We start from the raw sequence: 21241 nt of genomic DNA on the forward strand, positions 1-21241 counted from the left end.
GAGTCTCTTCAGAAGGTTTGAATGAAGATCTAGTTTTGACTGGTGCGTCTTTATCTCCCAAAATAAATTCTTTTGAAAGAGAAGTTCTTGGTTTATGCTGATTCTGATGAGTTCGACCAACGAAAAATTTCGGTTGAGTTACTTCTAAGTCTTTTTGCTTTTTATTCTTTAGCTTTTTCCTTCTAAGACTTTTTCTCCGTAATCATTATCCTTGGATTCTGAAAGATTAATCTTCAAATCTGAAAATTTCTCAACTAGCTTTGACTTTTTAGGATCAATCTTATCATTGAATCTAACATGAATTGATTCTTCGACAATTCGTGTCTCAATGTTAAAAACTTTGTAGCCTTTAGAGCATTCAGAAAATCCTAAGAATAAGGGCTCATGTGCCTTATAGTCAAACTTGCCAAGATTCTCTTTAGTAAGAAATGTTGGGCTTTCTTTTCTTCCACAATTCATAGGGAGTCTTACCCAAAATAGGTCTAATAGAAATCCAGTTCTGAATATAACAAGTTGTGTTAACTACTTCTGCCCAGAAATGCTTAGCCATATTAGTTTCTTGGATCATGGTGCATGCCATTTCTTATAGGGTCCTATTCTTCTTTTCTACAACTCCATTTTGTTGTGGAGTTATAGGATAAGAGAAATCATGTAAAATACCATTTGCATGAAAAAGATTTTCAAACTCTTTATTTTCAAATTCGCCACCATGATCACTTATGACTTTAACTATTTTGTAATTCATTTTTGTTTGCACTAGTGAGCAGAAGGTAGAGAACACAGAATGTGACTCATCCTTGTGTTTCAAGAACTTTACCTATGTCCATCGACTATAGTTATCAATGATGACCAATCCAAACTTATTTCCATTGATAAAGGCAGTTTTCATTGGTACAAACAAATCAATATGCTGAAGTTCTAACGGTCTAGAGGTAGAAACAACAGTTTTCACTTTGAAAGATGTTTTAGAAAACTTGCATTTCAGACATGCTTCATAAAGAGCATCTGAAGCGAACTTCAGGTTGGGTAAGCCTCTGACTAATCCAAGCTTATTTAGATGAGAAATCCTTCTCATTCTAACATGGCCCAAACGTTTGTGCCATACCCATTACTCCTCATTAACAGACGTTAAACATTTTACATTTTGATCCTCAAGATCATAAAATTCGATTTTATAAATGTTGTTCTTTCTCTTTCTGTTAAAAAGGACTGAACCATCTTTCTGACTAACAACCTTACAGGATTTTTAATTAAAAATGAAATCATAACCACTGTGACTAAGTTGACTAATAGACAATAGGCTGTGCATCAAACCATCGACCAAAAGAATATTAGTAATATAAGGAAATTTACCGTTACCAATAGTTCCAAAGCCAATGATCTTTCATATCTGGTTTCCTCAGAAACCAACAAAGCCTCCAGGATTAAGTTCCAAATCTTTGAACATAGACCTTATGCTTGTCATATGTCGCGAGCATCCACTATCCAGGTACCATGATTGGAGTTTCACCTGAGTTTCTAAGGATGTCTGCAACATAAATTATTTTATCCTTAAGTACCCACTTTCTGGGTCCTTTTTTGTTAGTTTTCCCAGAGTTTCTTACAACTTTGGGTCTTTGAGCAGAAGGATAATCACATGGGATTTAAGTATGATACATAGGTTTCATAACTGATTTCTTACCCTTTGTATGTTTATGTGTCTGTGCAGAAACATCAAGCTCTGTGCCAGCAGACATGAAATGCTCATAGAGAGGTTTAGGTTTTACCTTCTGACTTTCGTCAGGTTTTATAATTTTTGTACAACCTAAACCTTTCTTGCCATTTTTGCTAATTCCATAGATTAAAGAATCCATTTTGCTTCTATCTATTCTTTTAGCCAGAAAGTACTAGAATGCTTTGTCATATCTATTGGCGCAATTAGTACCAGAGGCTTATGAGACTATATCCTCCTCTAGTTTTGAAATTTTGCTTTTCAAAGTAGAGTTGTTACTTTCTAAAGAAAATACTTTTTCATTTAGAGAGGAAATATCTTTCTTAAGCTTCCTGCGACTTTCAGAAGCAACTACTTTGACTTGTTTAAGGTCCTTGTATTTACTCTAAAGACTCTGGTACTTTTCCAGTATTTCAGAGAGAAATAATTCTAAGTCAGGATGAGATAGTTCAGAAAATACCTCTTCAAAATCAAATTCTGATTTTGATTCTGTCAGCACCTTGTCTTCTGGTTCTTCAGAACCTTCTAGATCAGTTGTGTTTGCCATCAATGCAACATTGGGTTGTTCTTCGTCAAAATTTTCTTCTTTATTTTCTAAGTCATCCCATGTAGCCATCATCCCCTTCTTGCCTTTAGAAAAATTATTCTTAGGCCTTTTGTCCCTTTTCAGCTTAGGACATTCATTTTTGCAATGACCTGACTCCTTGCATTCAAAGTAGATAACTTCTTTTCCAGAACCTTGCTTCGTCTGTCCAGATGAAGAATCTGAACGACCAATAGTCCTTCTAGATCCTCTGAACTTCCCTTGCTCATTTTTCATGTGTTTTCAGAGTCTGTTGACCCTTTTAGAAATCAAATACAACTCCTCATCATCATCTGAGTCTTCATCAGAACCTTCTGATTCTTCCTCGACTTGATATGATTTTGTATTTTCACGCTTGGACTTTAGTGTAACATATTTACCTTATTTCTAAAGTTCATCTTCCTCGAGTTCAATCTCATGGCTTCATAAAGAACTAACAAGTTCTTCAAGACTAATACTATTAAGATCTCTTTCCAGCTTCAAAGCAATTACCATAGGTCTCCATTTTTTAGGGATACTTTTGATTATCTTCTTGATATGATTAGCTATAGAGTATCCTTTATCCAGAACATTCAATCCTGCAACAAGCATCTTAAATCTTAAGAACATAGTCTCAATAATTTCATCATCCTCCATTCTGAATGCTTCGTACTTCTGGATTAAGGCCAAAACCTTTGTCTCCTTTACTTGAGCATTCCCCTCATGACTCATTCTTAGAGAGTCAAATATAGATTTGGCAGAATCTCTATTTGTTATATTCTCATACTCACTATAAGAGATATCATTTAGCAATATAGTTATGGTCTTATGATGATTTTTGAAACATTTCTTTTGTTGATCAAACATAGCACTTCTTGCTATATTATTTCCTTTAGCATTAACTGGGTGAACGTAGCCATCGACTATAAGATCCCAGAGATCAACATCATATCCAAGAAAGAAGCTTTCAATTTTATCTTTCCAGTAATCAAATTTCTCACCATCAAATATTGGTGGTCTAGCACTGTAGTGATCTCTCTCATTGTTGTTAACAACGATAGCAGCGTTAACAGGGGCCATTGTTTCTCACACAAAACTAGATCGGTACTGAAGATGGTGAAGTATTGATAAATCTTTTATCATAATCAGAACCGGAGCTCTGATGCCAATTGAAGGTATGAAAAACACAAGAGGGGGGTGGGGGTTGAATTGGGTTTTAAAAAACAAAATCTTTTTACCAACTTGATACGAGTTGTGACTGTATATAAAATATAGTCTATCGGGTACTTGACTACAAATGCACAGTCCAATCGTTTTAGTTTTAAAAGATATCGAACCCACAGGGACCGATGGTCAAACTAATGCTATCGATGTTACTATGTTTAGCTAAGAGGATGATTTTTAGAGGTTTGGTTGAACAAAAATTAAATCTAAAGGAAATTAAGTTTTTAAGAGAATATTAATAGAGGGATATCAATATGCAACACATTAATCGTCAGGGTTTCGATAAGTCACCGGTGTATATTTTAATTACCAAATATCTTTTAGTAGAAAATACTCATTTAAAAGGCTTTATCTCACACTCTCGTGATTGTTGACTCGGACTATACTTTTAAGTCAGAATGTACACTCTCGCTGTCCCATTTGAAGTTAAAAATACTTTTTGAAAATAAATAAGCTCTAATTTCTTTTAAAGTTCTCTCACTGTTTTTAAAATCAATGCCTAGTTTTTACTATCCAGTTCGACCCTCACGCTCTCGCGATTGTCGGTTCTAACGTTAGTTAATTTCCCACTCTCGTGGCAAAACCATATTAAATAGCTTCTCACTCTCGTGGCAAAGTTAACTAAAATTTTAATTAAAAACCACATCCAAAAAGATTATTTGAGAAAAGAAGTTTACACCGATTATTATTAAATCCTGTCTAATTAAATTGTTTACATACCGATACCGGTAGTTTAGCCGGACATGTTAAATAACACAAACACAGACGAACAGAAATTAATTAACAATAAGACAAACATGATTATTTAATAATAAAGCAATAATAATAGTAATTGAATAAAAACCTGGAACTTTGATTAATCGAATATACCGAATCTTGAAGTACTTGAGCAGTCCTCCACAGGTCGGTAGGATTTTGCTTCTTCGAAATAATTGCTTAAACTAAATTAAATAAATTGCAGTAGTCCCCCAATGTAGGAAACTACTACTTTTGGCTAAATGAAAAATGGAAAGGGAAGGGAAAAATCAAAGCTCTGAACAGAACGGTAAACAAATTGTGATAAAGGAAAACAATGTTGCTGAAGAAAATTAATAGAAAACAAAATTGCAGTGGAAAATAAATGCAGAAAAAATAGCTTGAGAGTTTGCTTTAGGGAGGCTCCAAAAAACCAAACGTTCCCCGTAGGTTTCCAACTTCCATCATTTTATAGTATCCATTTGGTCTTCATAGTTGAGAGAAATAATGGTGACTTGGTTGAGTGAGAGATTCACGGGAAAGTGGGTTGAGGAGCGAAAAATGGTGTGTGTGGATCACTTTTGTTGACAAATTCATTACGCTGCCTTTGCCTTTGTGACGGTCGTCGTGGGCCTGTGGCGTTCGTCACACCCAGGGCGTGACGGTCATGACGGGGCGTGTGACGGTCGTCACCTGCAGAAGATTTAATATTTCTGGTTTTTCTGCTGCTTCTCTTCTGTTTCTTCTTCTTTTCCTTCCTTTTCTATACTTTGCTCATTTAAGCACGTGAGTTAAAATACATGCAAAAATAACTCGAACACTTGCGAAATAATCAGAATATAAATGAAAATGGTACGATCTTTGAATGTAAATCAAGGCAAATATACAATGTATTTTCACGTTATCAAACTCCCCTATACTTGAATCTTTGCTTGTCCTCAAGCAAATAGTCAGTATAAAATTCGAAACACTAGTTAAAAGCGAATACATGACATATTTCCAATTCGTACGTGGTTGTTAGGTATTCCATTAGAATAACAGATACTCAAGTAAAACACTAAAGATACAGTGACGACACAAACATTAAGCATTAACATAGATCTATATATTGTACAAACTAGTTTGAATCATGCTATTATAGCTCAACCTAATGCTTCTTGTTCCTATTTCACCCGGTTTCATTCTAACGCAATCACATTAAGCCCTTTGCCTTTACACGCACTTAGTGAAGTAGCCGGTTAGTGGCTTTGATCCTTTTTTAGCACGGGGTCTGGTACATTAGTGTGGTAACCCTTTATATATCCCGTTTGAAGGTTGTGGGGGATCGAACCGTAGTTCGCCCTACCGAGTCCAGTACCAGGTACCTCTGAACCAACCGGCAACAGGTTTTTTTTCTTTCCTTTTGTATATCTTGCAACTGTTTGTATGGTGCATTTTCAATTTCTCGATAGCAAAAGTATGAAGGATCTTCTTAATTCGTAGGCATCAATCACTTATATTCATCGGCTCTTCACATGGTTTGTGTTTAAGACGGTGTTGACTGCTAGTATAAACCACAAGGGGTTAATCTAGAACAGAGACTTAAGGTACCGGTATAATGGGTATTCAAACTAATCTCGCAAAAGTGAGAGATCTAAGGTGTCAGGACAGTATCAATCTTGTTAGATTTTTCTCAGCTTCCTAACAGAACCTATATACTCGTAGGGTATGCATTTAACATAAAAACAAAATTTTTTGTTATGGCAAATTAGATAACAATAAATGAGCGATTAGGTAGGAATAAATAAACGAAAGACAAAATTTTTGTTATGGCTAAAAATAGAAACAAATGAAGGAAAGACAAGGATTCCCTCCCACACTTGAACAAAGCATTGTCCTCAATGCGACAAAATAAAGTGAGAAAAGGGGAGAAATAGGAGGATCGCTACTCTTCGCCACTACGTTGGGCTCTACGTGCTCTAACTTTTGCTCGTGCACGTTCACTTCTACCATGCTGGGTAGGGTCCAACCCCACATGCTGAGTGTATTCCTGGATGGCATCAACACGATGTGTCAAGGCACTCATCTCTTCAGATAGTTCCTCCATCCCTTGGTCATGCCAGTTTGCATAGTCATGATGATCCCTCTGTATTTGCTGGATCGCTTGCATCATTTTCGTCTGGCGCTCTTCCATCCTCTGGTTATGTCGCAACACCTCAGCATAAATGTCTTCCATGGTGGGGGTCGGCGCTCATTTCTTCGTTGGCTTTGGGAATATGTCTATGCAATATGCTCAGGAGGTGGTTGTGGCACCTGTCGATCCAGCTCTTCTTCAATTTCATCGACTCCATTATCATTAGGATCTTCTTCATTGGGCTCAGGAGCATTCAGATCGAAAATCCAATTTGCCATATTTTGTGGATCTATATGATTCCTATTAGGCATAATAATGCAGCGAACTATCTTGTTCCGAACCACAGGGTGGTATCTCTTATCGTCTCTGATCTTGATGAGGTGCGAGGAGCGACAATAGTTGATATTGAGGAACTAGGATGGCAAGGAAGGTAAGTTGGCGAGCCTATCCCCCAGATTCATGCCTAATGCTCTGGAGGTGATGATTCCTCCAAAACAGAATGTCGTGTTGCCTCTCATGCAGGAAGCCTGGATGTTTGCCAACAGGAACGGGGTGGCATTGAACACCACCGGATTAAACACACAGTGAAGGAAGAAAAGCTCCTTAGAGTTTACCTTATGGTTGTTGACTCTTCTGAAGACCGTGTGTCCCAAGACTCGGTGGAAATATCTGATAGCCAGGTTGTAGATGTACGTTGCGTTGAGCGCATCCCAGCTTGTGACGTTCACGTTGGTAAGGTTGTGCCACACTCCAAATGCTATTTCCAACCATCCGTCATGGATACAACAGTGAACTCCATCTCCATGTCGGAAACCAAGTATTCACGCTATTTGAGTTTGGTTCAAGGAATACTCGGTGCCAAACATTCTAAATGTGGCGAGTCCAGTGAGAAACTGAGTTGCACCGGGAGGTGTTATATATGAGAACGAACTTAAGAATTCCAGGGTCGGTGCCTCATAAGTTGGTTGTGGGTTGGTGCAGAGCTGCGTCAATCCAGAGGTGTTCAGCATCCATCCCACGCCATCTGATAGCCCTAACTCTGTCAGACAGTCATTATCAATGTACCTCGTAGGTTGGACTGAACGTTGATAGAACATGAGGTAGTTGTCTCTTTGTCGTTTGTCGGCTTCTCCCTCTCTGAATGTGATATTTGAAAGGTCGGGAGCAGGTCTCTCTTGACGGGCCATTGAGTGTGCGAATTGCAAATTTAGGTTTTGGTGGAAGAGATGGATTTCGTGAGTTATAGGGAACTCACTTGTTTCTTGCTTAAAATAGGAGGTGATGGAAGTGTTAATGGAGAAATAAGTGGTGTGAGTGGGATGGTAAGGAAACAAAAGGAGTAGATGAGGAAGAAGAGAAGTGCGTCTGTTTTAATAGGGAAATAGAACGCATGTTCTGGATCCGTGACGAGCCTCACAGGGCTGTTACGGTCGTCACACGTAACAGTGTTGTGTAATGGTCACGCGTAACGGTCACATGCAACGGTCATATGTAACGGTCATGTTCATATGTGACGGGCGTGATGCTTCATGTGACGGTCGTCACATGCCACGGTCACATTTTTTTTGCAAAAATGCCAAAAAATAAAAAAATAAAAAATTTACTGCATGCTTAATTTCTAATTGTTTGCATGTTATGAGTGAATTATACTGTCAGTACCATAGCAAAAATAGAGATTATTATAACTAGAAGAAGGTAAATACAGTAACAATATAGAAACACAGTAATAAAATAATTGCAGCAGCAATACAAAATAAAATAACAACTGTATGGAATTAACAGCAGTAATAAAATTAAACTGACGGAGGTAAATTAAATTGATCATAAAAGCAAAAGAAATAACAATGTCATTTATATTAAATGTAAAGACTAAAGTTAAATGTGACATTAAGCATTAGAAGAATAATAGCAATAAAGTGCTCTCTCCCCACACTAAAACATAACAGTGTCCTCATTGCTTTAATGTGAGTAGGAAAATTCAGCAATCAATGTAATTAGCCACGGTGCTGTCCCGATGCAGCTACAACCTAGTTCAAGTGATCAAACTGTTCGACGACGACATCCATGAAGCCTAAGACATCAAGGCACATGCTTTTTAGTTCATCTTTCACATTAGTAATGTTAGTATGGAAACCATCCAAACGGGTAAGGATTATGGTCAGATTTTTGGCATAGGATGGAATTTCTGGTTCATCCATATTATAGTAGTTTGGAGGGGTTTCAGGGTCAGATTCATCAACAGAGATAGGGTCATCTAAATACTCATAAATATGTGGTGTCTCAGGAGGTGATGGTGGGGCAATGTGATGTTCATCTAAATCATATAGCCAGTTATTTAGGTTATGAACACTTGTTCTCTCATGGTTTGGTAAGGTAAATAGTTGGACAACTTCATTATTAATTAGGCAGTTAAAAGTGTCTGGCCCAAGGTTTCCTATAATTCTTCGGTCGAAGCAAAAGTCAATATTCATGGGTCGGATGTGTCCAAAAGGTGTACGCTCGTTAAGTGGGCGTCTAAGTCCAATGGCATCGACTATCATGGTTACTAGGCCGCCTATTATGATTGGGGTGCGATTATTCTTTGCAAGGTAAACAAATCTTTCCATCATAAATGTTACAGCATTGACATGTCGACCTTAGTCGACACAAAGTAAGATGAAAAGTTCATCCCTTGACACTAAGGTGTTATTCACTTCTTTTCTAAATAGGGTGTGGGCTAGTATTTTGTGGAAGTAGCGGATAGCAGGGTTGTGTATCATTTGGGAGTGCATCTCGTATGGGTCAGGGTGGTGGTCTCCAGTTAAACTACCCCAAAAGTAATCTAGGTCAATGTCATCGATTAATTCCTCCCGGCGGGTAGTGAATATAAATGGGCCACTAGGAAATCCTAGAAGTTCAGTAAGGTCTCTACGGTTATAAGTGAAATCCATACCAAACAACCTAAAGGAAATCAACCCTTTGTTAAGTCCGTAACCATGCTCGGGGTTGTAAACTAGGGAGCTAAGGAATTCTAGGGTAAGCTCACGGTATGTGACAAACCTTCTCTTAATAGCAGTATTCTCCCAACCTAGCTGGTTAAACATAAACAAGATGCTATCACGGATACCTAACCTATCCATGGTAGGTCCATAATAATATATGGATAAAGCCATATCCTTCTGAGCTAAATAATCATAACACCTTCTCTGAACTCTGCCTCTGAAAACTGTATCTACTGGTTGCATGATGAAAGCTAGTTACTAACTAGTTCTAAATTCACGTGTTAATCAGTATCCAATATTTCTAAGTTAGTAACGAGAAACAACATGTACATTACTACATAGAATCAATGAAAGGGAGAAAAATAAAAGTAATAGTCAAAGAAGGAAAATGCTTAAAATGCAAAACATAAAAATAACAAAATCAATAACAAATTAAAAAGAGGCGGGTTGTCTCCCACTAAGCACTTTGTTTAATGTCGTAAGTTCGACAATAACATTGCGATATATTAGTTTTGGGGTTGAGCAGGCAGCTCTATAAGTCTCAGACTATTTGAATAGTCTCTATTGTCAATATTATGATAATGTTTTAATCGCTGTCTGTTTACCATGAACAGTTCACTATTTCTACCCTTGATTTCTATCGCACCGCTTTTAAATTTTTTTGTAATTTTGAAAGGGCCTGACCACCTAGATATAAGTTTTCCCGGAAAAAGCTTAAGTCTTGAATTAAATAGTAGCACTACGTCGTCGACATTAAACTCTTTCCTAGATATACGTTTATCGTGCCATTTTTTGGTTCATTCTTTGTATATCTTGGCATTCTCATAGGCGTCTAGTCTAAGTTCTTCCAATTCGTGAATGTCTAATATTCGCTTCTTGCCTGCGGAAATATAACTTAGATTTAGGGTCTTAATTTCCCAATAAGCTTTGTGTTCTAACTCCACAGGGAGATGACATGATTTACCATAGACTAATTTAAAGGGTGTGGTCCCTATTGGGGTCTTGTAGGCTATCCTATATGCCCACAGAGCTTCATTTAGTTTATGAAATTCTGGTATCAGATATGAGATGTCGAAGGTAATGTCACGACACTAATATCTGAACAATATAAACAGGATAAAAGTAAAGAACAAAAATGCAAGAGACACAAGCAATTGTTAACCCAGTTCGGTGCAAACTCACCTACGTCTGGGGGCTATCAAGCGAGGAAGGAAATCCACTAAACAGAATTAGTTCAAAGACTCTTAGTAAACAACTTCAAGTTACAGTCTTTTCACCTAATCTCTACTCGTGTGACTTCTGCCTAAGAACTCTTAGATATGAGATCCTACTCACTCCCCATCAATCACATCAGTGATATAAAACAAGAATTACAATGAAAAGAAAACACTCTTCAAGAACATATACTTGATCTTGCTTAAAAGCTTCAATCAAGTAAACACACACTCATGCTTTAAAGCTTAGAGTGGACAAATTACAACTCAAAAATCAGTCCAATTCAATCATCTATGGATGAATGAATGGCTCACAATACACATGACCACACAAGACTAAAACCCTTATTCTCTCTCAATATTTTATTCGTTATTTCTTGTGTATAAAATCAGGTTTTCCATGTCCTTTATATAGAAGTGTTTGGCTGGGCTTGGACATCATAAAACCCTAAAACTATTTTCCATTCATATCTTCTCATGACAGCTGATAATATCTCATTGGAAAATAAGTCAATCTGGTTGTAATTACTGATTGAATGGCGCATTCAATCATCTCTTCAATCATACATAGATTAACATAAAAAACGCAATCACACAATACATAACATTCAGACTGAATGTTCTATATACAGATGTCATAACATCGGGTCTGACATCTCAGTAAAATCCTGCATATTCACATTTTAAACACCCTGCAGGTACATGTTATCTTATGTCAAGACAACAGTTGTGACAACTTGTGAACACTCTAGGTTTTACCAAAATTGCCGCCAACACATAGAACCAACAGTTTAGATGACCAGTCTTTTCTAGATATTCCGACAATCTTTTCTAGAATTTGTTTGATCTCTCTATTTGAAACTTCGACTTGCCCACTAGCTTATGGGTGATACAGTGTTGCTACACGGTGTCAGACTCCACACTTCAGAAGAAGTTTGCCAAAGATATTTGATATGAAATGGGAGCCACCGTCACTAACTACTAATTTTGGCACCCCGAATCTAGGAAAGATTATGTTCTTGAACAGCTTAATCACTACTCGTGTGTCATTTGTCGGAGAAGCTACAACCTCGATCCATTTTGAAACGTAATCGACAGCTACGAGTATGTACTTATTACCAAAATAAGATGGGAGTGGTCCCATGAAGTCAATCCCCCACACATCAAAGACTTCCACTTCTGAGATGTCTATTTGTGGCATTTCGTCACGTCTTGAAACATTACCAGTGCGTTGGCACCGGTCGCAATTTATAACCGTATTATGGACATCTTTCCATAGAGTAGGCCAAAAGAGGCCAGATTGTAAGATCTTGGCACAAGTTTTTGAAGTGCTTGCGTGCCCACCATAGGGAGCGGAATGGCAATGAGAGATTATATCATCTATTTCATCCTCAGGAACACATCGACAGAAAATACCATCGGTACCTCTTTTGAAAAGCAGAGGTTCATCCCAGTAGTACTGTTTTAGATCATGAAAGAATTTCTTCTTTTGTTGGTATGATAGGTACGGTGGAAGTGCTCTAACAGCTAGGTAGTTGACAAAATCAGCGTACCATGGCAGAGTTATATTCGTATGAATTTCTTCCATGGATTCTTCTATTTCAGTATCATTTAAGGTTAGCTCAGACATGCCGCTTTCCATTTGGGCTATAAGTCGTTCGTAAGGGAAGTCATCATTGATTGGAATTTGTTCAGGCTTATTCCCTTTGATTTGTGATGGGTGGTCTGCTACTACGTTCTCAGTACCCTTCTTATCTTTTATTTCTAGGTCAAATTCTTGTAATAGTAGGATCCATCTTAAGAGTCTTGGTTTGGCATCCTTCTTACTTAGCAAGTATCTAATAGCAGCATGATCAGTATAGATGATGATTTTCGCTCCTACTAAGTAAGAACGGAATTTGTCTAACGCGAACACAATGGCTAGAAGTTCCTTTTCAGTGGTGGCGTAGTTCATTTGGGAAGGATCTAATGTTCTACTTGCGTAGTAGATCGCATGAAGTTTTTTGTCCTTCCTTTGTCCTAGCACTGCGCCTACGTCATAGTCACTTGCATCACACATGATTTCGAATGGTAATCTCCATTCAGGTGGTTGCATGATAGGTGCGGTGATTAAAGATGTTTTTAATTGTTCAAACACTGTTAAACATTTCTCAACAAAGATAAAGTCAGATTCTTTCATTAATAAACCAATCAATGGTTTGGTAATTTTCGAGAAATCTTTGATAAAGTTTCGGTAGAAATCGACGCGTCCTAAGAAGCTTCGTATTTCTCGTATTGTTTTCGGAGGTTGAAGATTCTCTATGGCTTCGATTTTAGCTTTGTCTACTTCAATTCCTTTATCAGATACTACGTATCCTAACACGATTCCTTATTGGACCATGAAATGGCATTTCTCCCAGTTCAAGACGAGATTCACCTTTACGCATCTTTCAAGTACCATTTCAAGGTTTGATAGACATCCTTCGAAGCTCTGCCCACAAACAGAAAAATCGTCCATAAAGACTTCCATAATGTCGTCTATAAAGTCAGCAAAGATTGACATCATGCATCTTTGGAGTGTTGCGGGAGCGTTGCATAGTCCAAATGGCATTCGTCGATAAGCAAATGTACCATAAGGGCATGTGAAGGTTGTTTTCTCTTGGTCGTCAGGATGGATGGGAATTTGAAAGAATCCTGAATAACCGTCTAGATAGCAGAAGTGGGAATGCTTAACCAATCGTTCAAGCATTTGATCAATGAAAGGCAGAGGAAAATGATCCTTTCGAGTGGATTTATTTAGTTTCCTATAATCGATGCACATTCTACTTTCGATCACAACTCTTTGTGCTATAGGTTCGCCATTCTCGTTCTTAACAACTGTAACACCCCCTTTCTTGGGTACTACATGAACGGGGCTAACCCATTGACTATCGGAGATCGGGTATATGATTCCTGCATCTAATAACTTATTTACTTCATCCTTGACTACAGTACTTAAGATTGGGTTGATCCTTCTCTGGTGTTCTCTAGAGGTTTTACAATCTTCCTCTAGCATAATGCGATGCATACAGATAGAAGGACTTATTCCTTTTAGGTCGGCGATGTTGTAGCCTAACGCAGTTGGATATTTTCTTAAGACATCTAGTAACTTTTCAGTTTCAATCTGTCCTAAGTCTGTATTGACTATTACTGGTCTTTTGAGTTCAGTGTCTAGGAATTCGTATCTCAGGTTCTTTGGTAGTGCTTTTAATTCCAGGTCTGGTTTCTTCGGGAATGGCATGTGGTTGGGTGTAAGTGCTAAGCATTCACTTAGACTGTCATTTTGGTATGGTTCACGCCAATTATCCTCTTCAAAGATTGGAGGGATTTGGATTTTCATTATATCAGAATATATGGTTTCTTGCATCTCCATATCTCTTACGCACTCGTCTATGACATCAAGTAGATAACAAGTATCGTCTATAGCTAGCGCTTGTAAGAATTGTGTCAAGATGAATTCGACCTTTTCTTGTCCAACTTCAAATATTAGCTTACCTCTTTTCATGTCTATTATGGCTCCGGCGGTAGCTAAGAATGGCCTTCCTAATATAATAGGTGTAATGGCATCTTCTTTGATGTCCATGATTATGAAGTCTGTAGGAATGTAGAATTGTCCTACTCGTACTAGGACATTCTCTAGTATACCAATAGGATATTTGATTGAGCGGTCAGCTAGTTGAACATACATCTTGGTTGGTCTTAGTTCTCCCACGTTGAGCCTTTTACAAATGGTTAAGGGCATTACACTCATGCTGGCTCCTAAGTCGCATAGAGCTTTGTCTATGACGAACTTTCCAATGACACAGGATATGGAGAATCTACCTGGGTCTTTTAGTTTGAGAGGCATGTTGTTTTGGATTATTGCGCTACACTCAGCAGTAAGTGTAACTGTTTCGTTATCCTCGATCTTTTTCTTATTGGATAGGATCTCTTTAAGAAATTTGGCATATAAGGGCATTTGTGTGATGACTTCTGTAAAGGGAATTGTAATATTCAGTTGCTTCAGAAGTTCAACAAATTTCCTAAATTGCCATGTAGTTTTAGAATTTGCAAGTCTTTGAGGATACGGAATGGATGGTTTATAAGGTGGTGGAGGCACATAAGATTTTTCTTTCTCTTCGGCCTCTTGGGTATTATCTTCCTTCTCCTTCGGTTCACTTACCTTCTCAGTTGTTGTTTTGTCAGGGTTTTGGTACATGGTAGGATTTTGAAGTCTTGGATCTACGGGTCCGTCTGGTTATTTTCCACTTCTCAATATAACGGCATTTGCATGTCCTTTTGGATTAGGTTATGGCTGTCTAGGAAATGTTGCCAGCGGGAGCAGCAGTAGATGCTTGTTGTTGAGCCACTTGTGAAATCTGTGTTTCAAGCATTTTGTTGTGGGTGGCTAAGGCGTCTACTTTGCTTGCTAATTGTTTAAGTTGCTCACTAGTATGTATGTTTCGGTTCAAGAAGTCTTTGTTTCTTTGAGATTGGGTAGCTATGAAGCTTTCCATCATTAGTTCAAGGTTGGACTTCCTAGGAATGTTAGGAGCATTAGTAGCTGGCTTTTGATATCCAGGTGGAACAGCGGGTGCTTGGCCAGGTGCATACAAGGCGTTGTTGTTCTTGTACGAAAAGTTGGGATTGTTATTCCAACCCGGGTTGTAGGTATTCGAATAAGGATTTCCTTGTGCATAATTTACTTGATCAGTGGGGACTCCTGCTAATATCTGACATTCTGGTGCAGTGTGTCCAGGAATTCCACATAACTCGCAGTTTGGAGTTACGGCAGCCACGTTGGCTGGGGTGGTATGGTCAAGTTGTCTAACTTTTGAACAAGGGCATCTACCTTTGCATGGACGTGGTCTAGGCTACTAATTTCGTACATTCCACCTTTCATTTGGGACTTTTCTATTGGAGTTCTTTCACCTCCCCATTGGCAATGGTTTTGGGCCATGTTTTCGATGAGTTGATAGGCTTTGTTGTATGGCTTGTCCATAAGTGCACCGCCCGCGGCAACGTTTACTATCAGTCTTGTGTTATATAGAAGCCCATTATAAAATGTGTGAATGATCACCCAGTCTTCGAGACCGTGATGTGGACATATCCTCATCATGTCTTTGTATCTCTCCCACGCGTCGTAGAGAGATTCTACATCTTTTTATCGAAATATGTTGATTTGAGCTCTCAGCATAGCAGTTTTGCTTGGCGGAAAATATCAGGATAAGAAAATGTTCTTCAGTTCTTCCCATGTAGTAACTAAGTTGGATGGCAAGGATTGCAACGAAGCCCAAGCTCTGTCTCTTAGAGAGAAAAGAAAAAGGCGTAGTCTTATCGCATCTTGAGATACACCATTCGCCTTTACAGTGTCTGCGTACTGCACAAACTTGGTCAAATGTTCATTAGGGTCGTCCGTAGGATTTCCAGCAAATTGATGTTGTTGGACAACTGATAATAATGAGGGTTTCAACTCGAAATCGTTTCGATCGATAGCAGGGGCATCAATGTTGTTGTAAGGTTCTTGTTGGGACGGGGTAGCGTAGAACTTAAGAGGACGATTCTGTGGTCCTACTGCAACCATGGTTTGTTTTTCAACTGGTTCAGTAGTAGGAAAGAAGATATCAGGAATATTGTACCTTCGTTGGTACTCTAGTATTCAGCGTCTTAAATATAAGAAACGCTCTAAGTCTGCGATTGGTGGTGCTAAGTTTTTGCCTTGTGAGCGAGTACTTGTCATACAATCGGGAAATATGGGAAAGGAAATTAGTTTTTACCTTAGTATATACTGCGCAACGAAAGAATCGCACTATTTTACTAAATCAGGTCCCAGGCAACGACGCCAAAAACTTGATACGAGTCGTGACTGTATATAAAATATAGTCTATCGGGTACTTGACTGCAAGTGCACAGTCCAGTCGTTTTAGTTTTAAAAGATATCGAACCCACAAGGACCAATGGTCAAACTAATGCTATCGATGTTAATATGTTTAGCTAAAGAGATGATTTTTAGAGGTTTGGTTGAACAAAAATTAAATCTAAAGGAAATTAAGTTTTTAAGAGAATATTAATAGAGGGATATCAGTATGCAACACATTAATCGCCAGGGTTTCGATAAGTCACCGGTGTATATTTTAATTACCAAATATCTTTTAGTAGAAAATACTCATTTAAAAGGCTTTATCTCACACTCTCGTGATTGTTGACTCGGACTATACTTTTAAGTTAGAACGTACACTCTCGCTGTCCCATTTGAAGTTAAAAATACTTTTTGAAAATAAATAAGTTCTAATTGCTTTTAAAGTGCTCTCGTTATTTTTAAAATCAATGCTTAGTTTTTACTATCCCGTTCGACCCTCACGCTCTCGCGATTGTCGGTTCTAACCTTGGTTAATTTCCCACTCTCGTGGCAAAACCGTATTAAATAGCTTCTCACTCTCGTGACAAAGTTAATTAAATTTAAATTAAAAACCACAACCAAAAAGATTATTTGAGAAAAGAAGTTTACACCGGTTATTATTAAATCCAGTCTAATTAAATTGTTTACATATCGATACCGATGGTTTAGCCGGACATGTTAAATAATGCAAACACAGACGAACAGAAACAAATTAACAATAAGGCAAACATGATTATTTAATAATAAATCAATAATAATAATAATTGAATAAAAACCTGGAACTTTGATTAATCGAATATGCCGAATCTTGAAGTACTTGAGCAGTCCTCCACAGGTCGGTAGGATTCTGCTTCTTCGAAAAAATTACTTAAACTAACTTAAATAAATTGCAGTACTTCCCCAATGTAGGAAACTACTACTTTTGGCTAAAGGAAAAATGCAAAGGGAAGGGAAAAATCAAAGCTCTGAATGGAACGGTAAACAAATTGCAGTAAAAGAAAACAATGTTGCTGAAGAAAATTAATAGAAAACAAAATTGCAGTGGAAAATAAATGCAGAGAAAATAGCTTGAGAGTTTGCTTCAGGGAGGCTCCAAAAAACCAAACGTTCCCCGTAGGTTTCCAACTTCCATCATTTTATAGTATCTATTTGGTCTTCATAGTTGAGAGAAATAAGGGTGACTTGGTTGAGTGAGAGATTCACGGGAAAGTGGGTTGAGGAGCGAAAAATGGGGCGTGTGGATCACTTTTGTTGACAAATTCATTACGCTGCCTTTGCCTTTGTGACGGTCGTGGTGGGCCTGTGGCGTTCGTCACACCCAGTGCGTGACGGTCGTGACGGGGCGTGTGACGGTCGTCACCTGCACAAGATTTAATATTTCTGGTTTTTCTGGTTTTTCTGCTGCTTCTCTCATGTTTCTTCTTCTTTTCCTTCCTTTTCCATACTTTGCTCATTTAAGCATGCGAATTGAAATACCTGCAAAAATAACTCGAACACTTGCGGAATAATCGGAATATAAATGAAAATGGTACGATCTTTGAATGTAAATCAAGGCAAATATACGATGTATTTACGCGTTATCATAACTCAAGAACACCACTAAAATGTTAATAACAACGAGATAGAAACACAAGTATTTTTATCCTGGTTCGCTTGAAACTCAAAGTTACTCCAGTCCACCCGCCAAGGTAATTTCCTTATACACAAGGACTTAATCCACTATAATTAACTTATTATAATAATCACAAAGAATAGTCTTCTTTGTCTTCTCAAGGATCTGACTATACACTAGTTTCCTTAAAGACTCACAAAGAATAACTTTCTTTGTCTTCTTAAGAATCTGACTATACCCTAGTCTCCTTAAAGAATCAAACAAACAGTTTGAATAATATTTTGTGTGTTACAAGTTTCTTCTACACAAGCAAATTTTACACAAATGATAAACAAATACTTAAAGAAAAACTGTATAGAAAATTGATAACTTTTCACAAATAAACTTTGCCAAGTTTTGCAGTGCTTTAGTATTCTTTACTTTTTTCTTCAAGTTTCCAAGTCCCACTTATATAGCATAAGGAGAAGACCGCTGCAATGCAAAATAGGGAAGCAAAAAAGAGTAGTTGTTCACTATTTGATGATGAAAGGAATGATACTGCATACTGTCATTCACCCACAAATTCAGTGATAGGTGTGATGTATAGTACTGTCCTTGCCCATGAAATTAGGTAGTGGAAAGATTATTTGATTTGTACTATGTACTATTTGATCAAGTATCCATTTGATCTTATCTTCAAGTTCACTGGCTTATGATGAAAGTTGATAAAGCATGAAATGAAGAAACATACAGATGGATTCAGAAACTTCAAAATCCTGAGTCAGAACCTTGACAACATCAATAGTCTGGCTTGAGATCTTCAGACTCTTCAATCAGAATCTTGATAACCTAAACATCTGGCTTGAGATCTTCAGAATCTTCAGCTAAGTAACATAACTTCAGAAGCTTGCCATTCCTTAGAAGATTAATGATCAGAGTCACATCCAGAAGCACAAACTGAGAGAATGTTGCAGCAACAACATATAATCTCCTCAGAAACTTCTCAGGAGTGAATCAACACATAAGCAGAAAGATCATTGCAGCAACAAATTTGAAAATCTTTCATAACTTCTCATGACTGGTGTAAGACCCTAATTTTGGCCCTAAGATCCCTCATGGCATCATAACATTGCATTTGCATAGCCTCAAGGATCATAAGTATCTTGGTTCCCTTTGCCTTTGGGTGGGATCTCTCTTGTGATAGGTCTGAGATCACCAAGCATGCTTGAATTGTATATCATTGCTTTTCCCATTTTATTTACTAATATGTCACTAACATTTCTTTATTGTAGCTTGAGTAGTCACAAGGTAAAAAAAGCTTTTAGGAGATCCTTTGTGCAATGATATGGTCAAGAGAAGATGAAAGCAAGCATGGTAATGGTTCCCAAAGCTCTCATCCATCAAATATTCCTCCCAAGTATCTTAATTCATCATTTTGATCAAAGCAAGTCAAGGGGTTTGAGGCTTGTTTCCCAAGGAAACCCTAATTCATCTGATCATCAACAATGCCTTGCTCATGAAGCAACCTCAACCCATGTTCAAATAAAATCAAGGGAAGTTATTTAATTCATCATTTCATGCATATTTGAACTTATTTGAGTGTCCTCAATCATCAATTCATCAAGATATGAGTTGTGGACTTGAGAAGTTGATCAGTCAATACATCTGACTATTTCGAAATACACTGAGACCTAACTTTTTATGTGTTGGTCAAATGGAGATGATCCTAAGAGAAACAAAGTTCTTAAGAACAATATGAACAACTTTCATGTTCATCAAAATTTTATTTGAAGCTTGGAAGGTCATCATCCATTCCAAGACATTATAGGTAATTTTGACTGAAACCCTAATTTTGGGTCAACTTCCCAAGAACATAACTCATTCATTTTTCATGATTTTTGGATGAGACTTAATTAATTGGAAAGCGTATTGTGTCTACTTTAAATGTTATGTTGAGAAAAATTTCAAAATCTCAAAATAAATACATGTGATAATGCAAAACATTATAGGTCACTTTGGGCCAAATGCATTGAAATGTGAAAAAAGTCCAACTTCAAGTGCCCATAACTTATTCATTAAAAATCCAAATGATGCAAAATTTAAGTCAAAATTGATTGTCTTGAAAATATATATAACGTTCATGTTGAAGATTTTATCATTTGGAGCCTGCATCATTGAGACAGAGGGGCTTGAACATTGGCCAAATTTGGAAACTTCACATATGCATGTTTTGCACCCTACACTTTAAGCTCAAATTTCTTTAATTTCCAAGGCCCAATTGGATTTTTGATCAACATAGAATTTGTTCCTTATGCAACCAGCTTTCTAACCATTACTCATAAGGTAGCATTTGGAGTTTGGAAGCATCATTTTCGAAGACATGAAGAATTAGGTGCATTTTTGGAAACTTGATTCAATTGCCATGCATGAGCTGATTACACCTAAGTTACACGTCCATTTCATTCAAATATGATCCCAGCTTGCCAAGCCATGTGGACTTGGGTCCTCCATGCGCCTGTACAGGCCCATGCATTGAGGCCCTTTCCATTCATGCAAAATTGAAGTCACACTTTCAGCATTGCTCATAGCTCTCTCCATCTATAAATACCATGCCATAGCTTCACAATTCTTCAACCTAATGACGCCTAAATCCCTGCTGAATTGAATCCCCACCCATACCAAAGGAACAAACTTCATTTTTCTCTAAAATTTCAGATCTGAAATTCAATTGCATTTGGTTGAATTTTAAGATCTAAAGTTCCTAGACCTTCTTCATTTGATCCATTGAAGCTTCTGTTTGCAAAAGGAACCAAAGAGAGTGACTCAATTCTTCACAATCCAAAGGTTTTGCTCGACTAAAATTTGCTTCAAATCTCATCATACTTTGCTCCATTTGCCTTGATCTTGTGTTGTCTGAAGTCCTCTCTATAGAGGCATCATTATTGTATGCTTAATTGTTGAAATCGAGCAAGTTCAGTTCAACACCACCAAACTTCCATCTCTGATTTCTCTCTTAATAGGAATCTAGAGTGGAATTGAGTGGCATAGGAGTGATGTACATCACTTCACCTTTCGAATGGTGCCTGGATCGTGCATTTTAGTTAACATTTGAATCTTTGCATTTTTGAACTCTCACCGGAGCTTGCCGGAGAAGACGGTGGCATTGGCCACCATCCGTTTGCCAGATCCAATCTGAGCCGTGCGATGCATTCTC

The 21241-nt window shown here is 37.7% G+C and overlaps 1 non-coding gene across 1 annotated transcript; it reads left to right on the forward strand.

Annotated features, from left to right (window-relative positions):
- The first annotated feature begins 15627 nt into the window (after positions 1-15627).
- LOC127099235 (small nucleolar RNA R71) lies at positions 15628-15734 on the forward strand. Its single transcript, XR_007793764.1, has one exon. It is a non-coding gene; the product is annotated as a small nucleolar RNA R71 (small nucleolar RNA).
- The last annotated feature ends 5507 nt before the right edge of the window (positions 15735-21241 follow it).

This window comes from Lathyrus oleraceus, chromosome 6 (genome assembly GCF_024323335.1).
Source record: "Lathyrus oleraceus cultivar Zhongwan6 chromosome 6, CAAS_Psat_ZW6_1.0, whole genome shotgun sequence".
NCBI lineage: Eukaryota > Viridiplantae > Streptophyta > Magnoliopsida > Fabales > Fabaceae > Lathyrus > Lathyrus oleraceus.